At 38.6% G+C, this 13642-nt stretch overlaps 1 pseudogene; it reads left to right on the forward strand.

Moving 5' to 3' along the window:
* The window catches only part of LOC120222080, a 174948-nt pseudogene that overhangs the window by 150736 nt on the left and 10570 nt on the right, over window positions 1–13642 (forward strand).

A 13642-nucleotide genomic window follows, 5' to 3' on the forward strand; every position in this document is an offset into this window, starting at 1 on the left:
ATTTTAAAATTCTTTTGACTTTTTCAATGAATTTTGCATTATAATGCGGGTACAGAGAAAAGAGATTAAGTGTTTCCTTAGCTTGTGGTAAATGTCAAAACACATCTGTACTTACTTTCTACCACAGGAGTCTGGGAGAGACCTGGCTAGCTCGTTCTTGAAGCATCTGCAAATAGAAGGAATAGTGTTGTAAGATTTCCCTATTATTTTTCTCCATGCCCTGAACTATGTAGTCTGGTTATAGCTATTTTCAAAAATAAAATGGGGGCACCTGGATGGCTCAGTCGGTTAAGTGTCTGACTTCGACTCAGGTCATGATCTCACAGTTCGAGTGGGTTTGAGCCCCACGTCAGGCTCTGTGCTGACAGCTCAGAGCCTGGAGCCTGCTTTGGATTCTGTGTATCCTTCTCTCTCTGACTTTCCCCTTCTCACACACTAGCACGCTCTCTCTCTCTCTCTCTCTCTCAGAAATAAGTAAAAAAATTTTTCTTAAATAAAAAAAATAAAATGTCATTTCCCGAGAAGGAAAACATAACCAGTTGAGAAATTGAGAAATTGTAAATAAGGTGATGTCAGAGCTCATGGCTGAGTAAAGGATGCGGCAGATCCAGGGTCCCACGTGAGACCCACGTGGATGTGGTGGGCAGTGACAGCACCTAACCTTGACAGATGCCGGCCTATTGACAAGCACAAGCACACAGGCAATTTAAAGCAAGGACTGTAAAACACTGTTACCCCACAGCATCACCGAGTGCCATGTCCTGTTAAGGAAGACCCTATTTTAACACAAGATAGCTACACATGGGGTGAGCATATCACAACACATGGAGCTGTTGAGTCTCTGTGTTGTACACCTGAAGCTACTGTAACGTTGTGTGCCAACTATACTTCAAAAAAAAAAAAAAAAGATGATATCTACTGTAATCGCAAAAGCTATTGAAAGTAAGGATTCTTGTTCCCTATTTTTCCCCCTTGGAGAGTCTTGTTCCTAAAGAATGTTTTTATAAATACAAAGCACTAGGTAAATATTAGGTAAACCATTTTAAATATTTTGCATATGTATGCAAATGTGTACATGGGTATAATTTTATGAAGTAAACACATGAGGATAGTCCTTGTCTTTTTCCTTAGCTGCCTTAATTTTATTACACATTACTCATATGTCCAAGTGACTCTATCCCCAACTGTGAAACTCTGTGTGTTTGTGTGTGTGTGTGTTCTAAATATTTGGGTGTTTTTTTCTTATGTGGCCTTACTAATTTCTCTATGGAGCATTGGCTCTTAATATTAAATAGATTACCTATATCTATGCTAAGATGAGAAGAACAATCAGAAAATTTAATGAAATAACATAAAGCAAATGGTAGTGAAATCACTACGGTTTTATTTCTCCATTTATGTTTTTCACATCAAACCAGATAGTTAAGAGTAAAACTTCTTTCACAATCAATATAAATTTCGTCTATCACTGGAAAGAACAAAAAGACTTTGGATTCAACCTGCTGTACAAGAAAAATGCTTGGAATATAGTAACTAAATCTCCTGGCTTTAAACTAATACCATGTCAACATGATAACAAGTGTTCTAAGAGAGAAAGTAGCAATTGCCTATTTGGCCAAGATAGTGAAAAATGTTACAGATTTCAAATTCTCCATATATGTCTTCCTTCATTAGACTTTAGCTACTTTGGGTCTTAAGTCCCCTGGTATTGTGTGCCTGACTCATTTAAGTCACCCTAACATGTGCTCACAATTAGTCACCATGCCCAGTAAGTCTAACAGGAGTCACTCAGGTGGAAAGCAGGCAACCCTCTAAGGTGGAAAGCAGGCAACCCTCTAAGGCAGAAGAGAGTAAGATCCTACTTTCTTCTCCTGTGCGACCTGCAGGCCAGTAGCAGGATATACTATTTCCAAAGGCTATGGAAATGTGCAAGCCTTCAAGTTAGAAGAGTAAAATTACAGTTTCGCATGGAGAAATCAGATCTTAAAACCATACCCCAATGCAAACATTTTTAACAATTTTTTCTCTCACCCAAATTCACTGAAAATAATGAGATATGAAAAAAAATACATCAGATATAAGCAGAGACCAATTAACGGGCAGTTTCCACAGCATCTAGGCCACCCTAATTAAAACAACCTTGCAGACTGGTTAAATAAATCACATATCACTCACCAGTATGAAAATGTTACAGTGATAAAGGCACTCTATTCCAATAGGCACTACAAGATGCTTTGGCTTAAGAGTTTCCTTGCCTACAATGGTTCTCTGTTTTGGTGGTCAGTCAACATTACTGACTTTTTGAAGTTTATTTATTTATTTTGAGAGAAAGAGAGAGCACACAAGCAGGAGAGGAGCAGAGAGAGAGAGAGAGAATTTCAGCATCAACACGGGGCTCTATCCCACAAATATTGAGACCATGACCTGAGCCAAAATCAAGAGCCAGACGCTTAACCAACTGAGCCACCCAGATGCCCCTCGACATTATTGACTTTTAATCTGAGTAACCACCATTAGCTTCCTCCATTCTCATCAGAATCAGTCTATCTGCTTACTTAAAGTTTTGATCCCTGGGTCCCAACCAAGACATACTGTGTATCAGAATCTGGACAAAGAAGAAAGTATGCATTCAAAACTAAGCACTCCCCTTCACTCTAGAATTATTATGCACAATAAAGCAAAACTATTATTGTTATGTATAAATGTAGTGAGGAGAGAAAAGGGTACTTTTGGTGCATGAGGGGTACATTTGATGAAGCTGGAGTCTCCAGATATCTTCCATTGTGGTACCTGCAACTTTGTTCAGGTTTGGATGGGATTCAATCAGAGTTTCCCAACTTTGAGATTAGAGACTAGCAAGAGTCAGAATGTTCTAAAGACCTTTGTCAGGTAACCTGAGGTTTGGAGAAGTTCCCAGGGATGTTAAGTGAAAACCAAGACTGAAACAAATTTGTCCCAGAGTTAAATTAGAAAACTCAATGAAGAGACTCCTGAGTGGCTCAGTTGGATAAGCATCAGACTTTGGTTCAGGTCAGGATCTCACAGTTCGTGGGTTTGAGCCCCATGTCACACTCTGTGCTGACAGCTCAGAGCCTGGATCCTCGTTCCAATTCTGTGTATCTCTCTCTCTCTCTGCCCCTCTCCGGCTCGTACTTTGTCTCTCTCTCTCTCTCAAAAATAAATACACATTAAAAAACTTTTTAAAAGAAAACTCAATGGTATTTTTGTTCCATAAATATCAGCCCTGATCATAGAACACTATACAAAAGACTAGTTTCAAGTCCCATTTATTGCTAAGGTAAAGCCCTTTGTGTATTTCCTACCTTTTTATGATTGTTTCAGGAAGCAGGTTGGTGTGAGCCAAAAGGTTCTGGGCCTTCGCTGTTCTAGTTTAACAGACCTGAGGAAGATGAGTATTGAGAAATTTGTCAGATTTAATGGGGAAAGAAAGCTTTGTGGCAGCAGCCAGGGTTAGCTAGAGAGAGAGAAACAGAGACAGAAAGAAAGAGAAAGAGGAGTTTTCTTCTAGAAATATGTCCTCATTAAACACTCCAAGAATTGCAGAAGTTCAGCACTGATAAGAGGAAGTATTAATACTGGCAAATGTGCAGTGTTGGAAAAATTATTTTGTCCTTGAGACAATTTCTAGTGGCTTTCAAAATTTGCAGCTAAGGTGATTTATTAACTTCAGGCAAGAAGCCAGCAAGACTCAACACACAATAGATATACATAAGAGGGGCGCCTGGGTGGCTTAGTCGGTTAAGCGTCCAACTTTCGCTTAGGTCATGATCTCGCGGTTCGTGGGTTCAAGCCCCGAGTCGGGCTCTGTGCTGACAGCCAACTCAGAGCCTGGAGCCTGTTTCAGAGTCTGTGACTCCCTCTCTCTCTGACCCTCCCCTGTTCACGCTGTCTCTCTCTCTCCTAGAAATAAATAAAACATTAAAAAAAAAAAAAGAAAAAAAAATAGATATACATAAGAGAATAGTCATTAAAGAGTGCCTACTATAGGGCAGGGACTTAACGTAAGAGAATTTTGCACACTTAAACACCACTGCAAGGCAAATAGTATTAGTCTCTTTTCACAGTAGAGGAAATCAAGGCTCAAAGAATTTAAGCGGCTTTCCCAATATACCACAACTGATCACTACTAGAGTTGGGATAAAAGTAGATTGTCTGTGGGGCACCTGGGTGGCTCAGTCAGTTAAGCGTCCAACTTTGGTTCAGGTCATGATCTTCTGGTCATGAGTTCCAGCTCTGCATTAGGCTCTGTGCTGACAGCTCAGAGCATGGAGCCTGCTTTGGATTCTGTGTCTCTCTCTCTCTCTCTGACCCTCCCCCCATCTCTCCTCTCTCTCTAAAAAATAAATAAACATTTAAAATTTTTCTTAAGAAGTATATTTGTCTGTTTGAGAAGATATGCCATATTTCTTCCTACACTATAAGATACTTGGATAACTTAAAAACAAGTTATTAAAAAAGAAACTTTGGCCCTTGACAAGATGGTAAAGTGACATTGGCCACCAATTTCTATTACTGGACGACCCAGGAGAAGCCACAGAAATAAAAGGAATATATATGGTTCTGTGAAGCCAAGTAAAAATCAACCAACCAATGAACAACCCATCAAAAGCCTTGATAATGAGATCATTTATGGTCTAGTGTGGAGACAAAAATGGCTCAGAACAGAGGAAGGTCTGGTGCCAAATTGAGGATACAGGCTAGGTGACAAGGTTTGAATTGTGTTCTTCATTCTCTGCTGCATTACCCAGAGGGGATCACAGATGCACATCATTAGATGGTGGGTCTTCCAGAAAGAAAAAAAGTTCAGGAGAGATCCAAGTGTTTGGTCTGAGCTGCTGGAAATACGGAGTTCTGATTTACTGAGCTGAGGAAACACAGGGCAGAAGAACGGGTAGGAAGGAAAATACAATGTTCCGCTTTGGTTTTTTTTTTTTTAATTAAGTTTAAGGTGTTACATCACCTGGATACCTATAGTACTACTATATTGTCTAGACAATAATTTTAAGATCAGGCAATAGTAGTATTTTAAAAAAATGAAAAAGTATAAGAAAGAACATATCTTGTTGGCAAAAGACATAATGGAAACATGGTTTATATTTATATTATATATTTATAATTTATATATATAATTATGTACTTTTATATTCTATATTTTTAATTCCTTGACATCTGGGGCTTTGCTGACATTGGACAGGCTGGCTCTCCCAGTGTTAGCCAATTCCTAGACATAGCAAATGAATGGACTCACACAAGGCACTGCCCTTCCTCACCAGTGAGTGCATCTTTCATAGGCAAATCAAACAATCCCCCAACCACTGCCTTTATCAGACCTTTGCATTCCCAGCCACTAGTCCCCTTCCCTGATCACCACAAAGCCAGGTACCAGACAACAGGGACCACCCTTGTGCCCCAGAGCCTACTGAAGTTATTCAATTTAACCAAGCCTAACCTCGGCCTAAACTCACTCTTTCCATAGAAAGCACGGAGAGGGTCTGGCCCACATTTTTGTCTCCTTCTTTCTGCCTCTTGATTCCCATGCCTCGCTGTGTGCCTGCTCCCCACAGCATGACATGCCCCCTTCCTGTACAACATGTGACTATAACAATCTTTTCAATGGTGGTCATTTCCTGATCCGTTAACCTTTCCATAATAAAACCTGTACTTTATAACGTGTGTGTACAAAATATAGTAATATCAGGTAAATACAGCACCAACTTTATAACATGTGTGTACAAAATATAGTAATATCAGGTAAATACAGCACCAACTGGCAGAAATACAGCAACCACACTCTCAGAAACTGATAGAACAGACAAATGAGTAGAGAACTCCACAACAATTGTGGAGCACTCACCAATTTTACTATGAACCAGTTCTCAAAAAAGAGTCTCAGTTGTGAATAAAGTACAAAGAATCAACATAATATTGTCTTTTCCCCCTAGCCACAGTACAATAGAATTAGAAATCAATTACCAGGGGCACTTGGGTGCCTCAGAGGGTTGAGTGTTTTACTCGATTTCAGCTCAGGTCATGATCTTATGATTCCTGCGATGGAGCTCCAGGTAAGACACTGAGCTACAAGTGTGGAGCCTGGTTGGGATTCTCTCTCTCTCTCTCTCTCTCTCTCTCTCTCTCTGCCCCTCCCCTGCTCTCTCTCTCTCCTTCTCTCCAAAATAAATAAATAAACTTTAAAAAATGTTTAAGAAATAAATCAATTACCAAAAGATACATCAAAATGAAATTGCTTTATGATTTCATAATATATTGCTAATTAATTTTGTTAAAGGCAGTCACATAAAGGGAAGTGTACATAAAAGTAATTGTCAATGAAAACACTATATACTGACATTTGCAAAGTGGTTCTAAAGTAATATTTATGTCTTGATATATAGCTCTAAGGGTACTTAGCAGAAAACAGGAAATATTGAAAATAGAGAACTGAGCACTCAAATTAAGAACCTAGAGAAAAGAAATGTGGCAACTTTTTTAGTAATAAAATGAAAGAAAAATAATTATAAGATCAAAACATACATAACAAAGAACCAAAAAATGGATACAGTAATAACACATTGGAAATCTGATTTACTGAAAAGATCAATAAGATGGCCAAAACTCTAGCAATAAGGAAAATGAAAAAAAATAAATAAATAAATCTCAGACAAACAAAATACATATAAGAAGAAAAGGATAATTTTAGATTCAGGGAGGTTAATAGAACAAGAAAATGGTATTGATCGGATATATACTCAATAGCCTAAACCAAGTTGATGGATATCTGAAAAATTTACAAAACACCGAAGTTGGTGCAAAAAGAAATAAAAATCTTGAAGGAACAAATATCCTTTAAAGTTGAGCAATAAGATTAATAAACAATAATTTCCATTCTTTACTGGAATACCCCTGACCAGATGAATTATACAAAATTTCAAGGAATGGAAACAGACAAATCTGCTTAATCCATTTTCTAAGAATTGTACAAACTTGATGTCAAAACCACAGTAAGAAGACGGCAGGAAGTAAACTATCAGTTCATTGCACTTAGAATTATAGTTTAAAAGTATTAAATATGTTTAAGAAGTTACCCATGATACTCAAGAGCTTTTAACCAAAACATATATTGAATTTTATCTGTATTTTTATATGCATTGAACAAAATACATGGTATTCTCTTTTGTCAATTCATGTGGCAAATTACATTTGCAAATTGCTTTAACTGCTGGGGTGTATATTTACCAGAATATGTCTGCAAAGATCCAAAAGGAGACATGTAGTTAAACTTCATCACTCTATTTTTTTCCAGATTAGTGGATTAGTAGATTAGTGATGGTTTGGTAGCAACACAGGTTCCATAAATGGAAACAGTGAAAAATAAAATATGGTTGATGCAGTCAAGGGGAAAGTGTACAATAGAAAGAAGGATTGAACTTGATGAATGCACAGCATCATGGGTAGAACTCCAATGCATAGCACTGAGTAACAGAAGCAGAAAGCAGAATGAAATATATTGCATAATTCAATATATGCTAAAATATATACGTATATAAATGATGTGTCATTATTAAAGGGTGCGTGTATATCTGACATAATATGTATATTAAGGACATTATAGACTGTATCGTATGCATACTATTATATAGCACAGCACTGTACATTATAGTAGTATAGTGTAGCATAGTATATATAGTTTAGGAAGAAGGGAGAAAGGTGGTCCTAGTGAAAACAGGCAAAACAAAGTAAGCAAGGGAAAATAAAATGGCAACCATCAACTCATCTTTGTACAAACTAATGAAACAGTGTAGTTTGAATCGAGGAGTATACAAAGTCAAATCTATGTACTTGAGGAACACCAGTTTTAAATTAAACAGTGAAATAGGAAGAAATGTTATGTTAAACCATTCTATTTCCCATCTTCCTGTACATGGTGACTTTCCAAAGACCTTTAAAGATATATTGTATCTATAAATGTCTCTTTGTTCAACTTCTACATTATGTTTTTATGCAAACTTCTTTTTTTTTTAATGTTTTATTTATTTCTAGGAGAGAGAGAGAGAGACAGCGTGAGCAGGGGAGGGTCAGAGAGAGAGGGAGTCACAGACTGAAACAGGCTCCAGGCTCTGAGCTGGCAGTCAGCACAGAGCCCGACGCGGGGCACGAACCCACGAACCGCGAGATCATGACCTAAGCGAAAGTCGGACGCTTAACCGACTAAGCCACCCAGGTGCCCCTATGCAAACTTCTTTTTAGTCAAATTTTAAATGTAAATTTGGGTCAACCACTGTGACGGCTAGTTTTGTGTGCCAATCTGGCTACAGTTTAGTACCCAGTAATTCAAACACTAATCTGGATACTGCTGTGAGGGTATTTTGTGGATGTGGTTAACACTACAGTCAGTTGACTTTAAGTAGATTACCCTCAATAATGTGGGTAAGCTTCGTCCAATCATCTGAAAGGCCTTAAGAGCATAATTGAGGTTTCTCTCAGAAAGAAGGAATCCCACCTCTCAAATGCATCCTCTGCTCCTGCTGAAGAGGTTCCAGCCTGTTGTTCTGACCTTTTGATATCAGATTTACCCAGACAGACTCCACAATTAGATTCACCAATTCCTTGAAAAAAAAAAAAAATCTGTGTGTGTGTCTGCGCTCGCGCGCGCGTGTGTAAGTTTGCTTCTCTGATGGAGCCCTAACTGATACAATCTCCAAATCTTGAATGTCAAAAACAAAAATAAAAATTATGAACAAAATGATCAGTACTTTAAAACCAATAGTGAATTTGGTTTAAAGTAGTACAAGGGCACCTGGGTGGCTCAGTTGGTGGAGCATGTGATTCTTGGTCTCTGGTCTTGAGGTCAAGCCCCACATTGGGCATGGAGCCTACTTTAAAAAAAATAAAATAGGACAGACACCAAGAAAATAAAGAGGATCTTTGGACTGTTATACTCTATTATGAATCAACTGTTTTGAATTTCTGACATTACGATAGAAAGGTGATTTTATGTATGAGTCTATATTAAGAGATCTACCTCATTTTATAAATATTCTCTCAATTCACATGTGTGCAGGTTAGTTTATGGGCACATATCTTCACAGATGCAAGTATACAGAGAGGAGAAGATAATTTTAGGTAGATAATTGATCATCTCATGTGGGAACAATAACTTGTCACTAACAAAACTTCTCGGTTATTTTTATTCAGTTATGAACTGCAAACACTCACACGAAACATTTAGTTGACTTTCAGTAACCATAAATGATTCGTTTTGGCATGCTCTGTGTTCAGATACACTGAAAACCTTAGTTTTTCTCTGTGATTTCAAAACATTCAGTCGACTGCCTCATCCAAACAACCCCATCTCTACTGCCCCTTGGGGAGATTAAAGGAACCTGTCAATGGTTTATTCTCTTGAAATGTCAGTTTTGCTGTTTGAATATTCAAGCCACAGTGGAGAATGTCAGAAGAAAGAAAAGCAGCCTCTAACCTTGTTAAAAAAAAAAAAAAAAGGCAGGTAATTGATCTTAGACTAATGTCGAATCTGGCTGTGCACATTTCATAAAGGAATTTCCCGTCATGGTTCTTTTCTGCATCTTTCCCCTCTCCCGCCTGTGGCTTAACTTGCGTGTCTGAATTCAGCAGTGGGGCTGGGCAGGACTCCATCTCCTGGGCCTTTGGTGTCTTTTTCATCACCTTGATCCTGGCCTTGGAGGACAGACCGCCTGCTTTCCTCAGCTCGTTCATTCTTCCACAAGCTCTGCCTCTGCAGAGCTTTTCAAGTGAAAAGGCACCAAGTCTAGCCTGCTTTCCTAGGAGGCCACGCTTTCTACTTTAGCCACCTAAACCTTCAATTATTCTCTTTGACAGAGAACCAAATATGTTTGCCCTAAATATTACACATTCTAAAACAAAATATTTTGAAGGTACACTTACTTTTCAATACACATGTTTATCGTCTCTTCCTTTAAAAGGGTCTTAAAATTCGGGTAAAGGGAAAGTAAGAGTTGACATCAATTACAATTAACACAAACAAGACTCTTTCTTGCCCAGATGGTGTCGTCTCTGAGAAGGAAACATTAAAAGCCCTTATTAGCTTTGTAGTCTTGGACAAATTATTTAACGCTGAGTGTCATCAATGAAATGCAAATGATATCTGTCGTGCACAGTAACTTAATGATTATGTGCATAACGTGCCTGGCACATGGTATTCCATAAATGGTAGCTATTACTATCATTAGCTTTCCCTCTAGCAGGGAATAAAGGACACCATCACTTTTCATTATCTCTTCTCTGTGCTGTATGAGTAGGGTCTCAGAATGGTCAGAGGAGCCTCAGCTCTATCCAACCTCAGATTATCTCCCTACCCGTGATGTTAGCGTAGGCCCTTAATATTATGGCAACTTTGTTCCCTGCTACCTGTTCAAGTGTCCTGACCCTACAATATCAGAGCAAACACATCATTGCCCTCTTCCCCATGAACCTCATTCAGTCTGAACTTTGATATCATGAAATGGTTCATGCATGCATGCAAATTAGGTAATCCACTTCCCTCTAAAATATATTGTTTATTCCAGCCAAAGTTTTTAAGCTGATAGAGCTGTAAAAGTCAATTTGTAGCTAACTGTTCCTCACAGTCAACACCATATATTTGGAAGTATTCATTCTGAAGTTTTGCCTTTTAAATTTTTGCATGGAATTGAAAAACACGTTTATAGTAGAGATTCACTGATTTTTCATAATCCAACTAAGAGTGCTACCCAAATGGCCAGGAGATCCAGCCAGCAACAGAACTCAGGCATTGGAGATGAAATAAGGTGGAAACATAGAGCAAGAGCCAGACCCCATACTAGAGCAGCCATCCGAGCATCTGCTCCGCAGAGCATGTCAATGTTACCTGGTGGGGCAGAGGCACCCCACAAGCAGGGGACTGGACCTCACTCATTCTACAGAGACATCTGCTCCTTCCAAACCCTCCTCCATGGCCCCTAAGATTGGAAGCACTTTAGCACGAAAAAGAAAGGGACTTTTTAACATGATCCCAAGCCCCCACCCCATTCCATGCATTTCTAGCTGGCCCTCACAAGGGAGAGAGAAGGGCTTTGAATTGGATATGAAATTGGAATTGGAAAGGAGTAAACTAATTTCAATGATAAAAAATGACAGAAGTGTTACAATCAGATCTAGATGTCATCAGGTGCTTAAAATGCAGCCAGGAAAAGAGATTTGACATAGTAATTTGAAAGCAATGATTGAAAGAAAACAAAAAGTTTTATGTTCACATTCCCCAAATAGTTGAGACACCACAAGCCAATTAGTTATATAATATAATCATTATTACTATTCTTTTTAAATTTTTTTAAATGTTTGTTTATATTTGAGAGAGAGAAAGAGAGAGAGGGACTGAAACAGAGCAGGAGAAGGAAAGGAGAAGAGAGAGGGAGACACAGAATTTGAAGTAGGTTCCAGGTTCTGAGCTGTCAGCACAGAGCCCGATGTAGGGCTCGAATTCATGAACTGCGAAATCATGACCTGAGCTGAAGTTGGCACTTAACTGACTGAGCCACCCAGGCACCCCAATCATTATTACTATTCTAATAAATACTATGTACTAATATATTAATTGCTTAAAACCAGATCCAAAAACATTAGCAAACTATGATTACATGTATATAAAATAAATAGGCTTGCAATAGAAGCTTAGACTGAAATATATCAATATTCTGAAAGAAGTTATATTTGGAGGCTAAGATTTATATGCCATTTTTTTCCTTTTCTCCATTGATCACATATTCTATAAAGTGTTTATACTGGTTTATAAATTAAAATATAATTTTATAAATAACAGGGATCATTTAAAATTACTTAATGCTATCTCACACCTGAGTTTTCATCTAACCGCAATGTAAACAAATGGGTAATATCATAGTGTGAGTCCTCTCAACAAAGAATGGCCCTCTGGTGGCTTATTTAACAAAGGATGGTCTTCAGGTGGTTTATTTAACAAAGGATTGTCCTCAGGTCACTTATTTAACAAAGGATGGTCCTCAGGTAGCTTACTGTGGGGAAGTAATTTCACAGGACAAAGGTGGAAGACTGGGAAGCATGAAGCAGGGAAAGGTTGAAGACAAATTCGAGGCTCAATGATTACTGCTGTGGACAGTGGGGACCAGGTCCACTGGGGACTCCGAGGAACCATGAAAAGTGGTGTTCTTATCCATCAACACCCCCTCCTCATTGGTCAAGAGTTTCCTCATTCTTCCCGGTTTATCTTACTTCAGAATGGCAAGCGGATCCCTAAAGGTGCCCACTGGGGCCAGATGTGAGGGCAGTAGAGAATTCTCAGGGCTAAAAGTAAGAAATATGTGATGAAGCTAAGGCCCAGTGTTTCGGGATACAACTACACAGCGGTAGCTGCACAAATCTAAAGAAGTGGGTGAAGGAAGGTGAAGTGGGACACACACACACAAATGTCCCAAGTAGGCTATAGTAGCAACATCTCTGGTTTTCAGTGAGGAAACAAATGATGACATGGTCAGTCTCCTTAGGGCAAGAGGAAGGACACAAAAGCAGTGTACATGGGGCCATCATTGAGTTGCACAAAATACTGGCTTCAACCTCAATGAATTACTATAGCACAGAATGAAATGCTTTGGCAAAGTCAATGAATATGAAGGAGAGATTTTTCTATTTCCCTTCTTCGGCATCTTACTTACAGGAATAATTTCATTCTGGCTCCGCTTAATGAGTTTTATGACCCTGGGCAAGTGAATGCCTTGGCTGGGCTCCAATTTGTTCATTTATAAAATGAGGTGTTCACTGAGCTACACACCAGTTCTAACATTATGATTCTATGAATCTATAGCCACACAGTAAACTAGATCCTAAAATCCTTCTCTGTTTCCAGCAGTATTCATACCTGGATTACTGCATATTGCTTTCCTGCAAGATTCTCTGCTAGAATTTTCTAGTCCCTCACTAGCTACATTTGAGTTTCTCAGATTTTGTATACTGAATACAATGACATGTGCATCACTTTGGAATTTTCTGAATATTCATAGGAAGAAAAGTCTATAAAGAATTCTACCAGGAAAAAAAAAAAGAGTTTACATTGATTACATGAAACTCAGAATATATGCTTTTGGAAATGGTGGCTCATACTTGCAATGGTAAATTTCCAGTGTCCCCACTAACATTTTAAAAACCCTTAACTCCTTCCCATGGTCTCCATGCTACACATCATCTGGCAGAATAGCTCTGCTCCCCAGTTTCTTTCCACTCCGTCCATCCCCCCTTTGCTACCTCTAACAGCACGGATTTGCTTTCTACCCCTTGACCACGCTTAGTTTATGTCTGCCTCAATGCTCCCTCATTCGAGTTCTCCCTGCCTGCACTGACTGCTCTGCTCATCACATCCTCAGAGAAGCCTGCCCTGGCCATCAGTCTAAATTTGCCCAGTCACCCTGTATTACTTTGTTTTATTTTCTTCGCAGAGTTATCACCATCATATATTTTTGTTTTTGTAGTTTATATTTAGTTATATATTTATTTATTGTTCCTAATAAAAGGGAAGCTTCATCCTTCATGAATCCCCAGTTCCCAAGAGAATGTCTGGAACATCATAAATTCAAGATAA

The sequence above is a fragment of the Hyaena hyaena genome, unplaced genomic scaffold, assembly GCF_003009895.1.
Source record: "Hyaena hyaena isolate Hyena2069 unplaced genomic scaffold, ASM300989v1 scaffold_833, whole genome shotgun sequence".
NCBI lineage: Eukaryota > Metazoa > Chordata > Mammalia > Carnivora > Hyaenidae > Hyaena > Hyaena hyaena.